Source organism: Symphalangus syndactylus, chromosome 17, assembly GCF_028878055.3.
Source record: "Symphalangus syndactylus isolate Jambi chromosome 17, NHGRI_mSymSyn1-v2.1_pri, whole genome shotgun sequence".
Lineage (NCBI taxonomy): Eukaryota > Metazoa > Chordata > Mammalia > Primates > Hylobatidae > Symphalangus > Symphalangus syndactylus.
The window spans coordinates 67415949-67430067 of NC_072439.2; positions in this window are offsets into that span (position 1 = coordinate 67415949).

Here is a 14119-nt window from a genome sequence, read left to right on the forward strand (position 1 = left end):
CCACATTACTCACTTTTTTGTGGGGGATATTGCCCTTTGAGATTCTGATGTAAGACCTCTGACACATTGATTTACTTAAACTTTTTGAGAATATACAGGTTATATTACTTTTTCCAAGATAGGAATTTCTGCACCAAGTCACACATAATCTCAACCTATGTCACTTCACGTTTTTAAGATTTAAAAAATCTATACCACTGCAGTCAGAAGCTTTTGGAATCTACCATTTAAATTAATAATTTTCCTGTTACCGAAAAGGGAGTTAGGCAAAGAGCAAACAGACCTTGATGGTGATCCCAACGACCATGTTCATTTGAGGCTGAAATAAAATAAAATAAACACAATAAAAACCAAAATGAAATGTAGCATTGCTAAGGCAATTTTCTGTCTCTCTGACCTATTTTGGGAAATAACTCTCTAGAATCCATATAAATATCTCCTCTGTGGGAGGGCACTCTGCTGGAATTTCCGTTAAACACTACAAGATATTGGATTTCCACATTGATAAATCAGTCATGTTAAATATAATCTTTCTCTTCTTCCTTTGCCTGTGCCTGGAGAGTTTGACCAAGAAGCCCCAACAATTTTTGCCAAAACTCATCTCAACCTTTATAATAGTGTGTTGTTAGCATAGGCCTATGAAAAAATCCTTTATTTAAAAGGAATGAATATAACCAAAGATAACCTACTTCTGAAATTCTTTTAGTATAGAAGTATTTGGATTTTTAAAAAATAATTATTAATATATAATAATTTATTTTCAAATAATTAATGGGATATTTCTGCATTTATAAAACTGTAACAGTGAAGTGTAAGGAAAGATTAAGTTGAAATAAGAAAGCCTATATAAAATGCAAAATAAAAATTGTTAAAGTAAAGTAAAATAATGATGGTAGTAATAATGATAGGGACGGAAGGCAGAGAAATTCTAGGCAGAATAGTGCTGAGTCCCTGGCAAGGCCCCACCCTCAAGCCTGGGACCCTGTGGCTCAAATTGAGAATATGCATTCTTGTTTTCATGCTGGAATGTGGTCTTTTTTTAAAACCACCCATGGCCTACCCTACTTCCCCCATCCTGTACCCATAAAAACCCCTGACCCAACTGGGTTCAGAACAGAGATGGGGAGAAGGGGAGAAGCACCCAGATGTCTGAGACCGTGGTCTGACCTCAGAGAGAAGCAGCGTGACTTCAGAAGAACAGCTTGATGCCATTGCTTTGAATTTTATGCCATAAAATTGAGTCTCGGTCCTGGAATGCCAGCTCTGCTCAGTCCGGATTTGCACACAATCTCTAGGTAATCTCTTTCAGTCCAATGGCTTTATATACCATCTTTGTGTTGGAGACTCCCTGATTTCTATCACTAATACAGACATCTCCCCTCAGCTCCCCTCTCATGAAACAAAGTGATATTATAGATATCTAATGAGAAACTGCAAGTTAACATGCCCTGAAACAAATTCTTGTTGTTTCTCTATTTAGACCTGCTGAACTGATGGTTTTCTCAGTCTTAGAAAATAATCACTCTATTCATCAAGTTATTTACGCAGAAAATCTTATTGGCTGTCTATTCCTTTGTCTTTTGGCAAATCGTATTAGCTGTTGCTTACAAAGGTAAATATAATAACTGCCATTTCTCAAAGCTATGACCTTGGTTAGGCCACACCATCATCTCTTGTCTAGAATAGTTAAATAGCTTCCTCCAATCACACACTTACCCTGCTAGTCTCCATGGAGCCAGAGTCACCCTTCTGAAGTCACATATAATTCTGATCCTGTGGCTCATCTGCTCAAAGCCCTGTAATGGCTTCCTATCTGCCCCCTCCCCACTTCCTATCCTCATCTCCTACCAGCCTCCCTTGTTTTCTCCAGCAGTATGCCTCCTTGCAATTTTCTAAACGCGATATATGAGGAGAAGCCTCCCTAGAGCCTTCTCATTTATTTCTTCTGTTGGAATTGATATTCCCCAAGATATTTGCATGGTTTGCTGCCTCATTTCCTTCAGGTTTGGCTGACATATCATCTGTTATCAAACAGACTTTGCCCCATTGTACATCTTTATTTTCGTACTCTGCTATATTTTATTCATGGCCCTCACATTATGCAATTTTACTGTTTCTTGTTTATTGTTTCATTGTGTATCCTATACCAGTAGAATGTGAATTCCATGAGAGAAGATTTTTCTACTTTGAACACTGTCATATCATAAGTGCCTAAAACTGTACATGGACAATAATAATCATAGCTGCTAAATTGTAAATAAAAATGTGTATATATATATATCCCAGTATATCCTGAGAAATATTTTTATATGTATATATAATATATATGTATGCAATTTTACAAAATATAAACATTCATTAATACATGCATGTGGGATATATCATAAAAATAGAGGTTATCTCTAATCAGTATAATTCCATTTTTTCATATTTCTAAGATTTTTTTAATGAACACATATTTTTAAAATAAGGACATATGTTAGTAACATTTTCTACAGATAAATGAAAAAGAAAAATAGAGGATAATTAATTGGAACATGAATATACAACCATCAAATTGTTTTGAAGATAGAGGACCTAGAATACCTGTTCTCTTATGTGGTACCAAGGAGTCCTTCTCTAAGACTTCTTTTAAAATCTGTTCAGTAGGAACACCTTAAATGGAAAAATGTCTCAAAAGATTCCCTCATTGAATATCTTCAGATGGGATCCAAGCTAGACTTATTTTACTGAAATTGACACCCTATGCATTGCAGTGATAAAAGTGATATGATCCATTAAATACTTTTCATTAGGAGTTTAGCATATAATAGTTTGAGTTTTTCTCCTTTCAAGGGATAGTGGCAGTTACAAAAGAGGTTGAATAAATAGTTAGAAAAGGTACAAGGTACAAGACAAAGTTAGAAAAGTTAGAGTGTTTTTCAGGCAACGAAGAATGCATGCAAAATGGTAGAATTTTATATACCAGTGCAAACTGCTAATCAAGAACTTTAGATTATTTGGAATTTGAGGCTTTCCTTGGTCACCTTCAATCCACTATAAGTAAATGGCTACTTCTCTAGCTGGCTGTTATACTATGAACTGGGAGGAAGGGCATGGTACTAACTTCCTGTCTTTGAGAGCTTACAAAATCTGAAAAGAGAGAAGGAATAGTGTTCTGTTAGAATTCTCATTTAATATTTTGCACATGACTTCAAAGAGACAACTCCAAGGGAGATTATTAAAATTTTATCTTTCATGGTTATGTGAAAATGTTAATTCACTTACCAAAGAGAATATTCTGCACACATTTAGTTTAATATTGAAATGCCACAGCAGATGTTAGCCTTTGAGATTTTCATTCACTTATTACCTTGCACAAAGATAGTAACTTCAAAATTGTCATATTACAATGTTGTAAAACAAAGATAGCACATTTCGACAAAAGAAAACCAGGGAGATGTCTTTAAGAGCAATGGGAGAGGAAGCACCCTCTAGGACTAGAAATGTTGCTTTGTATCTGAGACTATAAAGACAAATTCCTACTGATGTGTTGAAAAACAAGAGCAAAACCAAGTTTTACGCACCCTGAAACTCAGACTCTTCAGGGAACCCACTTTAAGAAAAATAATATAAATTTACAAATATATAATTATACACAGTGCCTTTGAAGGGGGTTTTTGCAAGTCAGTATCTCTAAAACGTGTTATTTTTAGCTTCCTGTTAACTCTTTTTCTGGCAGAATGTTATTTTCCAGGGCCTGCTCCCAAAGTCCTAAGATACAATGAAAATTTGCATTACAGATGTAAGTGTAATCCTTTAAATCACCAGTGACTTTTAGACCATGACTCAAGCTCTCTAGTTATTCCTTTGCATTAATGGAAAAAGAAAGAAAAGAAACCCTTTATACAAAATAAAGTAATTAATTTGTTCAGAGTCATTCTGTCAGGAAAGCAGTATAACCATGAAAACTTAAATTTGATATAGAAGGGAAGAAGAAGGAAAAAAACTCTGACGACATTAATAAATACTAAAAATGCAAATGCCAACAACTTGAGATTAACACAGGTATGCAAATTACTATCTGCCTGGGGTCTAAAAGATATTAGCAAAAGATTACACAAAAAGTAGGTATTCAAGACTTCTTATAAATTCAGTCTCTGCTACTCACTTCATTAGATTGTCAAGGGAATCACTATTTCTAAAGGAATTCTGCTGTAGGCACATATTTTTATTCTCCTGATATGGTAATAGAAAATCGGTAAAATTTAGAGTGTGCCCTAGGCACTTTAAGAAGTGTTGGATTTTGGTTACTGTCAAAGTAAAAAATGCACCAGATAAAGTTAAAAAGACAAGGAAGACGTTTTTTAAGACTATTTCAATAGGGGAGAAAGACTGAACTCAACTTTATTGAACCAAAAAACATGGTTTTTAAGTGCTGAGGTGAGCTAGTGGGAAAGTACTAGAGGGCATTAGAAGAGAGTTAATCAGTGGGATGTGCAGAGCACATTGAGTAATTCCCGAGTTTGCGAATGTTTTTCACAGTGATTGGGCCGTCTGTGTTTGGAAATTGGTGCCCATTGAAGTTAGGTTTTTGCCTTCATACTTACATTGGGAGAATGGAAACACTATCTCTTTTGACGTTAACATATTAAAGTGATTATTTCCCCAGTCCTTGAGAAAACCATAATATCCTGGATTATAAAACTGGTAAGAAGCTGGAAGAAGATTTCTTTATGTTTCAAAAGGGCAGATACAAAAAATTGCAAGTTTTCTACAGCAATTAACTGCTTTAAGAAAAGAGAAGTCAAGGCCTATGGCCAGGGGAAAAAAAAAAAAAAGCAAAAACCTGTCTAAACTTTAGTCATGCTGAAGAAAGTTAAGGCTATCTTGGTCAAGGCTAATAATTTTGAATTTGTATTTCATACATTAATTGGTTTAGATACACTAGTAACATTCTTTTATGTTTTTAAAAATCTTTTGCTGAAATTGGATCCCTGCAACCTCCACCTCCCAGGTTCAAGTGATTCTCCTGCCTCACCACCCTAGTAGCAGAAATTACAGGCATGCACCACCACACCTGGCTAATTTTTGTATTTTTTGGTAGAGACAGGGCTTTGCCATTTTGGCCAGGCTGGTCTCAAACTCCTGGCCTCAAGTGATCTGCCTGCCTCAGCCTCCAAAAGTGCTGGGATTACATGTGTGAATCACTGGGCCCACCTAAAAATATAACTTTTTAGTGAATAAGTCATGAAAAAAAGGCTATACTACAAATTTATTCTAAATAATCAGTAAACCCTGTACATTTCTTTGTTCATAGAGAAACAATTAGTTCACTAACAAGTTCATTTCTTTTTAGCATAAAATTACAGGTTTTATATCTATGTGCTTGTGAGTACTCTAGCAATATGGATATTCCTCCAGTTCTTTAAATTAACTATCTAGAATGGGTCATTGGTTCCCAAACTTCACTGCATATTGGGACCAACTAGTGATCATTAAAAAATACTGATGCCTGACTCCCACTCTCACATTGTGATTTAATTAGGATAAGGTGTGGCATGAATATTGGAATTTTTAATAACTTCCCAGCTGATTCTAATATGTAACACATTTTGGAAACTACTGATCTAGGACATATACTTGCCTCTCTGGAGAAAGCATTGCCGTTAAACCTGTCATAATAAATAGTGCTGTCATAGAAAAATAAAACAGAGTCACCTGGGAAACTTTAAAAAAATACTGATATCTAGGCTCTCTTCCCAGACATTCTAATTTACTTGGCTGAGTGTGCAGCAGGCCACAATTATCTCCAGGGATTCTAAAGTATAGTTAAGGTTGAAAGTTAGGAATCACTGAGTTAAATGCCCCATAAATCTACATAAAATTACCCATTGTATGTATCTCCATTTCCCTATCTATTACCTCTTCCATGCTGAAACTCTCAAATGCCTAGACAGCTCATTTGGAGAAACTCAGTTACAAGTGGCTGCAGTAATGTCTCTTCTCCTCTTCCACTACCCACTACTCCTCATTCTCCTCCATCTTCTCCTCTTCCTCCTCCTCCACCTTCTCCTTCCTTTCCTCCTCTTCCTTGGTTCCTCATATGTCCTCCTGGCTTCCCAAAGATTCACAGTGAAATTTTCTCCCCACATAGTAGAATGAAACTCTTTCATATATTATTTCATTCATCCACTTAATAAGCACCAAACACACTTATGGAAGCATTGTGCAAGCACTTAGTATCAACTAGATATCCAGAGGTGAATCTCATACTATCAAGGCAGTGAAAGCTAACTGCTTTTAAATGTTGGGGTTTTTTGCCTTTAGAGTAACAGTAAAGTATTAAACTAAGAAATTGGGTAATATATGAAAGAGAAATAAGCATTCTTTTGGTGAGATATATGAGTTTCTTTTGTGCTCTATGTGATAGGGACATGAGGCAGAGAAATTCTTGCCAGAAGAGTGTGGGCCCCAAGCAAGGGCCCCATCCTCAAGCCGAAAAGCCTGACACCATGACCTAAAGTGACAACTTACATCCCTGTTTTCCTGCTTGAATGCTGCCTTTTCCAAAACCATTTATGGCCTGTTCCCACCCCCATATGGTGCCCATAAAAGCCCTAGACTCAGACGGCAGAGAAAAACGAAGCAGCTGGACATTTGAGACTATGGTTGGATGTTGGAAAGAAGTGGCTTGACTTCAGAGGGTCAGCTTGATGGTGTAGCTTCAGAGAGGAGCAGACTTCAGGGGAGTGTCACCTTCCCGCCCTGTCCCCTTTTTAGCTCCCCTTCCAACTGAGAGCTACTTTCATTCGCAATAAAATCCCTTGCATTTATCATCTTCAACTCGTTCGTGCAACTTCATTTCTCCTGCACTCTGAACAAGAACTCAGGTGCCATAAGTTTGGGTGCAAAATGCTGTCACACTGACTCTCCACTGAGCTGTTAAGCCATCTGCAGGTGGCAAAGCTAAAAGGGCACTCTAACACTTCCTTTGGGGCTTCAGGGGTCATGGGCATCCTCTCCTAGATACTTTTGTGGGGCTAGTATGGATTTTGCTATTACTGACTCCCAAAAGCTCTAGCCTTGGCTCCTGCACCTGCTCACCTGCGCTCCCCATCCTGTAATGGGTGGAGAAGCGAGTGAGCGGTGTTCACCCCTCCTGATGCCCATGCACCCCAGTTCCTGCCTGTGAAGGGGCCAGGGAAATATCCTGTTTCATATGTGTATCTATTTGTATTAGGATTCAGCTCTAAAACATTATGCCACTTTTGTTGACTTATTATCTCACTTATTGGTAACTCTATTTTATTTTTTAATTTAAATTTTTTATTTTGAATTTTTGTGGATACATAGTAGATATACATTTATAGGGTACATGAGATGTTTTGATATAAGCATGCAATACATTATAATCATATTTTGGAGAATAAGGTATTCATTCCCTCAAGCACTTATCCTTTGTGTTACAAATAATCCAATTATAGTCTTTTAGATACTTAAAATGTATAATTAAATTATTATTGACCACAGTCAACCTGTTGTGCTATCAAATAGTAGGTATTATTCATTCTATTTTTGGGTACCCATTAATCATCCACACATCCCCTGCAACACAAGCCCCAATACTCTCCCAGCCTCTGGTAACCATCCTTCTTCTCTCTCTCTCCACAAGTTCAGTTGTATTGATTTTAAGATTCTACAAAGAAGTAGGAACATGTAATGTTTATCTCTCCAGTTCCATCCATGTTCTTATAAATGCCAGGATCTCATTCTTTTTATGGCTAAATAGTATTTTCTTGTGTGTATGTACCACATTTTCTTCATCTATTCATCTATTGCTTATGGTTAGGTTGCTTCCAAATCCTGACTATTGTGAACAGTGCTGCAACAAATATAGAAATGCAGATATGTTTTTGGTATACTAATTTCTTTTCTTTTGGGTAAATGCTCAGCAGTGAGACTGCTGGATCATGTGGTAATTCTTTAGCTTTTTGAGAAACCTCCAAAATGTTCTCCATAGTGGTTGTACTAATTTAAATTCCCACCAACAGTGTATGAGGGTTCCCTTTTCTCCACATCCTTGCCAGCATTTATTATTGCCTCTCTTTTGGTTATAAGCCATTTTAACTGGGACGAGATGATATCTCATTGTAATTTTGATTTGCATTTATCTGATGATCAATGGCATTAAGCACCTTTTTATATGCTTGTTTGATATTTGCATAACTTCTTTTGAGAAATGTCTATTCAAATCTTTTGCCAATTTTTTGATTGGATTATTAGATTTTTTCCTATATAATTGTTTGAGCTCCTTATATATTCTTACTATTAATCCCTTGTCAGATGGGTAACTTGCAAATATTTTCTCCCATTCTGTGGGTTGTCTCTTCACTTGGTAAATTGTTTGTTTTGCTGTGAATAAGCTTTTTAACCTGATGTTATCCCATTTTTCTATTTTTGTTCTGGTTGCCTGTGCTTGTGGATTATTCCTCAAGAAATTTTTGCTAGGACCAATGTCCTGGAGCATTTCTCCAATGTTTTCTTGTAGTAGGTTCATAGGTTGAAGTCTTGCTTAGATTTAAGTCTTCAGATTTTGATATGATTTTTGTATATGGTTACACATAGGAGTCTAGTTTTATTATTCTGAATATGAGCATCCAGTTTTACCAACACTATTTCTTGAAGAGACCGTCTTTTTCCCAGTGGATGTTATTGACATCTTTGTTGAAAATGAGTTCACTTTAGGCGTGTGAATTTGTTTCTGGGTTCTCTGTTTTGTTCCATTAGTTTTTATGCCAGTACCATGCTATTTTGGTTACTAAAGCTCTGTAGTTTGCTTTGGGAAGTCAGGTAATATGATTCCTCCAGTTTTGATCCTTTTTGTTAGGATAGTTTTTGTTATTCTGGGTGTTTTATTGCTCCACAAAATTTGGGGGTTCTTTATTCTATTTCTGTGAAGAATGTCATTGGTATTTTGACAAGGATTGCATTGAATCTGTAGATTGCTATGGATATTATGGACATTTTAACAATACTGATGCTTCTAATCCATGAACATGGAATATTTTTCCATTTTTAGTATCTCCTTTATTTCATCAGTGTTTTTTTTTTATTATTGAGATCTTTCACTTATTTGGTTATGTTACTTCCTAGGTATTTAATATTATTTGTGGCTATTGAAAATGCAATTACTTTTTAATTTTTTTCAGATTGTTCACTGTTGGCATATAGAAATGCTACTGATTTTTGTATGAAGATTTTGTGTTTTGCAATTTTATGTAATTGAAGTGTGTTCTTCCTATACCCTATTTTTGAGGGTTTTTATCATGAAGGGATGCTAAACTTTATCAAACTATTTTTCAGTATCAATTCAAATGATGATATTGATTTTGTATTTTATTCTATTCACATGAATTATCACACTTATTTATTTGTGTATGTTAAACCATCCTTGCATCTCAGGAATAAATCCCACTTGGGAAGTATAAGTAGTTTATTTAATGTATTGTTGGTTTTGGTTTGCTAGTATTTTATTCAGGATTTTTGCATCAATATTCATCAGCGATAACAGCCTGTAGTCAGTCTTTCTTTCTTTCTTTCTTTCTTGTTTTCTTTCTTTCTTTCTTTCTTTCTTTCTTTCTTTCTTTCTTTCTTTCTTCTCTTTCTTCTTTCTTCTTTCTTTTTCTCTCTTTTTTATTTTTTGTTTGTTTGTTGTTTTGTCTGGTTTTGGTATTGGGGTATTACTGGCCTTGTTGAATAAGATTGAAGTATTCTACCTTCTTTTTTTTTTTAGAATGGTTTGTGTTAAGATTGCTATTATTTCTCCTGTAAATGTTTGGTAGAATTTAGCAGTGAAGCTGTCAGTTCCTGGGCTTTTCTTTCTTGGGATAGTTTTTATTGTGGCTTCAACCCCATTACTTGTTATTGGTCAGGTTTTGGATTACTTCACAGTTCAGTCTTGGTAAGTTATATGTGTCTAGGGATTTGTCTATTTCATCTGAATTTTCCAACTTATTGATGTATAATTGCTCATAGTAGCCACTAATGATGCTTTGAAATTCTTCAGTATCAGTTTTGTCTCATTTTTCATCTCAGATTTTATTTATTTGTATCGTCTCTCTTTTTTTCTAACTTAGTCTGGCTATAGCTATGTCAATTTTGTTTATAATTTTTTAAAAAATCAACTTTTTGTTTCATTGGTCTTTTGTATTGTTTTCATTTCAATTTTATTCATTTCTGCTCTGATCTTAATGATTTATTTTCTTGTACTAATTTGGGGTTTGGTTTGCTCTTGCTTTTCTACTTCTTTAAGATGCATTGTTAAGTTGTTTATTTGAAGCTTTTCTTTTTGATGTAGGCACTTATAGCTACAAACTTTCCTCTTAGTATTGCTTTCACTGCATCCCATAGATTTTGGTATATCATGTTTCCATTATCAAATTTTTCAATGTTCTTTTTAATTTCTTCATTGATCCACTGGTCATTCAGGAGCACATTATTTAATTTCCATGTATTTATAGTTTCCAAAACTCCTCTTGTTATTGATTTCTAGTTTTATTTCATTGTGGTCAAAGATACTTGATATTACTTCAATTTGTTGAATGTTTTAAGACTTGTTTTATGATATAACATAAGGTCTTTTGTTGGGAATAATCCATGTGCTGAGGAAAAGAATGTGTATTCTGCAGCTCTTGGATGAAATGTTCCCTAAATGTGTATTATGTCCATTTGGCCTACAGTGCACATTAAGCCCAATGTTTCTTTGTTGATTTTCTGTCTGAAAGATCTGTTCAATATTGAAGGCAGGGTGTTGAAGTCTTCAACCATTATTATATGTGGGTCTATCTTTCTCTTTAGCTCTAATCATATTTGCTTTATATATCAGGATGCTCCTATGTTGGGTGCATAGAAAGTTGCATTTGTTATATCCTCTTGCTGAATTGACCTCTTTATAATTATATATTGACTGTCTTTTCTTATATTTTGCTCTTCAAATCTATTTTATCTGATATAAGTATAGTGACTCATGCTCTATTTTGGTTTCCGTTGGCATGAAATATGTTATTCCAATCCTTTATTTGCCATTTATTTTTGTCTTTTAAATAAAGTGTGTTTCTTGCAGGCAGCAGCTCAATGAGTCTTGTTTTCTTTTATACATTCAGCCAGTCTATGTCTCTTGAATGGAGAGTTTAATCCATTTGCATTCAATGTTATTAAAGATAAGTAAAAACTTATTCTTGTTACTTTATTTTTTTTCTTGTGGTCTTCTCCTTTTTCTTTCTTTTTCTCCAGTCTTCCTTTTTGTGAAGGTGATTTTCTGTGGTGATATTATTTGGTTTCTTGCTTTTTATTTTTTATGAGTCCATTGTATGTTTTCTGGTTTGAGTTTACCATAAGGATTGTGAATATTATTTTATAATCCACTATTTTAAGCTGATAACAATTTAACACTGTATGCATAAACAAACAAGTAAAAAGAAAACTAATGAAAGCTCTATGCCTTAATTTTGTCCCTACACTTTGTAACTTTTTGTTGTTTCTATTTATATCTTACTGCTCTATGTTTGAGAAGTTTCGTAGTTATTTTTATTGGATCATTGTTTAGACTTTCTACTTAGAGTAAGAATAGTTTCCACACAACAGTTACATTGTTATAGTATTTTGTGTTTTTCTATGTACTCACTATTACCAGTAAGTTTTGTACCTCCAGGTGATTATTTATTGTCCATTAAAGTCTTTTTCTTTCTGATTGAAGTACTCCCTTTAGCATTTCTTATAGGACAGGTCTGCTGTTGGTGAAATACCTTGGCTTTTTGTTGTTGTTGTTGTTGTTTGAGGAAGTCTATTTCTCCTTCATGTTTGAAGGATATTTTTGTCGGATACACTATTCTAGGCTAAAACTTCTTTTTTTTTTTCCTTCAGCACTTTATGTCATGCCACTCTCTCCTGGCCTGTAAGGTATCTACTGAAAAGTTTGCTGCCGGTTGTATTGGAACTCCAATATAAGGTTTTTTTTATTTGTTTGTTTGTTTGTTTTGCTGCTTTTTTATCCTTTATTTCTCCTTGGCCTTTGGAAGTTTGATTATTAAATGCCTTGAGGTAGTCTTCTTTGGGCTAAATCTGCTTGGTGTTCTAAAGTCTTCTTGTACTTGGATTTTGCTATCTTTTTCTAGGTTTGGGAAGTTCTCTGTTATTATCTCTTTGAATAAACTTTCTGCTTCTATCTCTTTCTTTAGTTTCTCTTTAAGGACAATAAGTCTTAGATTTGTCCCTTTGAGGCTATTTTCTAGGTTCTGTAGGCATGGTTTATTGCTGTCTTCTTTTTCCTTTTGTTTCCTCTGACTGTATTTTTAAATAATCTGTCTTTAAGCTCACTAATTTCTTTTTCTGCTCACTCAGTTCTGCTATTTAGACTCTGATGTATTTTCTTTTTTTTTGGACAGAGTCTCACTCTGTTGCCTAGGCACAATCTCGGCTCATTGCAACCTGTGCCACTCAGGTTCAAGCAATTCTCCTGCCTCAGCCTCCTCAGTAGCTGGGATTACAGGTTCCTGCCACCGTGCCCAGCTAATTTTTGTATTTTTAGTAGAGATGAGGTTTCACTACCTTGGCCAGGCTTGTCTTGAACTCCTGAACTCGTGATCCACCCGCCTCAACTTCCCAAAGTACTGGGATTACAGGTGTGAGCCACCATGCCCAGCCAACTCTGATGTATTTTCAATATGCCACCTGCATTTTTTAGTTCCAGAATTTCTGCTTGGTTCTTTTTAGTCATTTCAATCTCCTTGTTAAATTTATCTGATAGAATTCTGAGTTCCTCCTCTGTATTATCTTCAATTTCTTTGAGTTTCTTCAACAAAGCTATTTTGAATTCTCTGTCTGAAATGTCACATATCTCTGTTTCTTTGGGAGTAGTTCCTGCTGCCTCATTTAATTCATTTGGTGATGTCATGTTGTCCTGGATTATTTTGATACTTGAGGTGTTCATTTGTGTCTGCACTGAAGACTTGAATATTTATTGTAATCTTTGCAGTCTAGGCTTATTTGTACCTGTTTTCCATGAGAAGGCTTTCCAGATATTTGAAATGACTTAGGTGTTGTGATCTAAGCTGTATTTGCTTTAGAGTGCACCCCAAGCTCAGCAACATTGTGGTTCTTATAGACTCATAGCATACCACATTAATGGTCTTGGACAAGATCCTGGAGGATTATCTGGATTACCAGGAAGAGCATCACATTCTCTTTCCTTACTTTCTCCCAAACAAACAGAATTTTTCCTGTCTGTTCTGAGCCCCCTGATGCGAGGGGTGGAGTGACACACCCCTGTGGCCACCACCACTATGACAGCACTGAGTCAAACCTGAATCCAGCACAGTACTGGATCTTACCCAAGGCCTGTTGTAATCACTCCCTGGCAACTGCCTATGTTCACTCAAGGCCCTGGGCCTCCACAAGAACTATTCAGGTCTGTGTTTTTCCTTTTAGAGTGGCAAGCTTTCCTGGGCCCTGGGCAAGTCCAGAGGTGTTGTCCAGGAGACAAGGACTAGAGTCAAAAACCTTAGAATTTGACCACTTGTTCTATTGTATTGTGGATGAGCTTGCACTCAAACCACAAGAGAGAGTTTATTTTTACTTCTTCCTTCAATTTATGAGGCAGAAGAGCCTGAACCTGTGGCCACTGCCACCATAGGACTATGGGGACTGTTGCTGATATTCCTTTAAGGCCTAAAGGGTTCTTCAGTCAGCTTGTGCTGAGTTCCGCCTCATCTAGCATTCACTTTTTAGGGCAGTAGGCTCCCCTCTAACCAAGGGCAGGTCCAGCATCACCATCTGAAAGCCAAGGCTTAGAATCAGGTACTTCAAGAGCCTTCTTGGTGCTTTATTCCCCCGTGGCTGAGCTGGTACCTAAGGTACAAGACAAAAATCACCTTTACTTTTTCCTGTGCTTTTCTCAAACGTAGGTAGGCTCTCTCCATAGCCACCACAACTGGGAATGTGCTGAGTCTCATTTGAAGCCAGCAAGTCTCAGAGTCTCACCCAAGGCCCTCGACATAGTACCTGGGTATTGCTGCTGGTTATTCAGTGCCCAAGGACTTTTCAGTTATCAGGTGATGTATACCGCCAGGACTTGGTCCTT